This window comes from Peromyscus maniculatus, chromosome 14, assembly GCF_049852395.1.
Source record: "Peromyscus maniculatus bairdii isolate BWxNUB_F1_BW_parent chromosome 14, HU_Pman_BW_mat_3.1, whole genome shotgun sequence".
Lineage (NCBI taxonomy): Eukaryota > Metazoa > Chordata > Mammalia > Rodentia > Cricetidae > Peromyscus > Peromyscus maniculatus.
Window position 1 is genome coordinate 5758387 of NC_134865.1, and position 3501 is coordinate 5761887.

Genomic DNA, 3501 nt, shown 5'->3' on the forward strand with positions numbered 1-3501 from the left:
TCTCAGGCAATTCAAGTCCAAGGTTGCCCCAAATACACTGTTGGTGTGTGTTTTTTGAAAGAACCAGAGCACAAAAAAGAATAATCTGTCCCCATAAACCTCTCCCTCTCCAGTTACTCGATCTACCCCCAGATTCCTATTTCAAACCTGCTGCTTGAACTATGTGCCATAAGCCTGACCCACAGCCAATAAGATCAGAACAACACTGAGGTAGGATCAACACCCAGAACTTCTCTAATCTACCAAATCCCAATGGCCCCAGACTCTACAACCAACTGCAGGTGACTCTGGCTGTAGTACAAAAAAAAATCTAACCACCTAGGGACACATGTCGTCAACTGACACCAGAGCTGTTCCAGATCCTCCATCTGTAGGTAGGCCTGGGAAGCAGGGATGTCAAGACCTGCTCAGTGCTAGTTTTCATATACCTAGTACTAGTTGTGGGGCAAAATCTAATATTCACTACCGTAGCCTATCCCCAATAAATGGGGTTTCCAAGGTTGGGATAACATTGGTGAAGGCAGTCCTTTTCTACCTAGTTAACAAGGTGGTGTCACACCAGTCTCACAGTCACAAGGACCTGCAGCCTTAGGAAGACATAGAGTCCTGTACAATAACTGGTAATGATGTAGGCCAAGATACAAGTCCATCTCACAAGAGCATAGGCCTGTCTGGTGACAGAGCAGTTTGAGAGAAATATTTACAAGGCTGGAGGTGTAGCTCAGTGAGCAGAGTACTTACTTACCTAACATGAATGAAGCCTGGGAATCAGTCACCGGCAATGCATAAAACTAGGTGTGAAGACCAATGCCTGCATCCCAATACCTCAGAAGTAGAAGCAGGAGGTTCAAGGTCAAGGTCATCTCTAGTTTATAGCAAGTTTGAGGCTAGCCTGGAATATGTGAGATACTGAGTAAAGGGGGAGGGGGGGAGTTGGAATTTGTGAGCAGTTACTTGATAGAATCTGTGCTAAATGGTGGTAGCAACAGATGGTAGAGACAGACAGTCTCTTGGTCAGCAAAGCTGCTGCTAATGTGGGTCATGTTTGAGTTTAACACCTTCAGGGGTTTTCACAGCACAGGCAGAGGATGGATATGCCCCAGGCCAATCTATGTCTAGAAATAACGAAGACTTCCATTATTTTTCCCCACAGCACACAGGCCTCAGCCCTATGCTGGGTCAATCTAAAATAGTGGTTCTCAACCATTCAAATGCTATGATCTTTTGATACAGTTCCTCATGTTGGGGTGACCCCCCAATTATAAAATTATTTCATTGCTATTTCATAACTGTAACTTTGCTGCTACTATAAATCATAATATAAATATCTGATATGTAGGATATTGAACATGTGACCCTTTATGTAGATCATGACCCACAAGTTGAGAACCACTGATCTAGAGGCTCCATCTATGACCTCTGGCCTGTACAGCACCTTCAAAGTTCTTATGGGTGCTGGGTCTCATCACCATGATCCTGGAGCTGGGATCCAAGCCCTGCCCTGGCCTTGGCACCCTCCTCTCCACTGACTGGAGTTTTGACCTTTCTCTGTCCCCCTGAGATTAAAGAATGCTTAATGGAGGCATTCTTTGTCTCCTGGCTTAATGAAGCCCAGCAGTTAAAGTAAACCAGTATTGGTCAGGTGGTAGAGGTTGTGGGATTTGATGGGAACAAAGATTTTAGTCTGAGGCCTGGAATTCTCTGCCCATCCCCAAAATGAGATGCATCTCTCAAATGGGCTTCTTGGCAGAGTAGGCAGAGGGGTAAGGCAGGAACCTGCCTTTGATACATATTTTCACTTTGTTATGTTCTTCTGTTGTAGAATATTATTTTAAGGTGTGTTACTTTTGTTGCATTTGTTCAACTCTGTGAACCTGTGTTACTTTGCCTGTGTAAAACACCTGATGGTCTAATAAAGGACTGAACTGCCAATGGCAAGGCAGGAGAAAGGATAGGTGGGGCTGACAGGCAGAGAGAATATATAGAAGGAAAAATCTGGCAGGAGAGATGTAGAAAAGAAAAGAAAGAAGCAGCCAAAGAAGAAGGAGGACTCCAGGAGCCAGCTTCCCAGCTACTTAGCAAGCTACGGAGCAAGAGTAAGATTTACAGAAGTAAGAGAACGAGAAAAGCCCAAAGGCAAAAGATAGATGAGATAAATTTAAAGTTAAGGAAAGCTAGCAAGAAGAAAGCCAAGCTAAGACCAGGCAGTTATAATTAAGTTTAAGCCTCCATGTGTGTGAGATTTATTTAGAAGCTGGGTGGCAGGCCCCCCAAAAGAGCCAAAAACCAAAAAACAACATCCATCTCCACGTTCTCTCACCTGAGTCTTACCCTCTGATGAAGGTAGTTTGTTTGATGTGATACGTCTTTGGAGAGATGATCCCTTGGACATCTAATCCTGATGCCATCATGCTGTGCTCCTCTTCTTACTTAATTGGGGAAAATCTGAAACAATCAGAAATAATATGGCAATTCTGTTAGCCTTTAAAAGTTCAGCAGTCAATAAAAATGGGGCACCCAAGGGCAGACTCAAGAGAGCAACAGTGATGAAGTCCTCATCATGAATAAATAGCTTACTCTTATTCTACAACTTATCTAACATCGTATTTCTACCAAAGCAGAGACCAGTTGAAGGTGCCAAGAGTAAGAAGAGCATTCTTTTTTTTTCATTTTTCTTTATTAAGAAATTTTCTACTCACTCCACATACTATCCACAGATCCCCCCTCCTCCCTCCTCCCAACCCCCAGCCCTCTTTCCCAAGCCACCCCACATCCCCATGTCCCCCAAATCGAGATCTCCCATGAGTCAGCAGAGCCCAACACACTGAGCCTAGCAGGTCCAAGCCCCTTCCCACTGCAGCAAGACTGTGCAAGGCATCACACCACAGGCACTGGATTCCCAGAAGCCTGTCCATGCACCAGGGACAGATCCCGATCCCCCTGCCTGGGTGCTCCCCAAACAGTTCAATAATTTGGCTAAGGATTTGTCAATTTTATCTTTTCAAAGAATTAACTCTTCATTTTATTGATTCTATGTATTATTTTGTTTTTATTTTGCTGTGGAACAAACTCTGTACACTGTAAATATGTATTGCTCTCATTGTTAATAAATAGCTGATTAGCCAATGGTTAGTCAGGATTTGGGAGGGTAGGGAGAATGCTGGGAAAAAGGATGAAGTCAGAGGAGTTTCCAGGAGACAGAGAGGGAGCAAGACATGCTGGAGGACAAGTAAAGCCATGAGCCATGTGGCAATATATAAATTAATAGAGATGGGTTAATTTAAGTTGTAAGAGCTGGTCAGTAATAAGCCTAAGCTATCAGCCAAGTATTTATAATTAATATTAAGTCTCCATATTGGTTATTTGGGAGTGGCTGCTGAGACACAGAAAAATTCTGTCTACATATTTCATTGATTTTTGCCCTGATCTTATTTTTTTTTCATCTAACATTTTGGATTTGATTTTTTTCTTATTTTTCTAAGGCCCTATGGTGCAACGTTA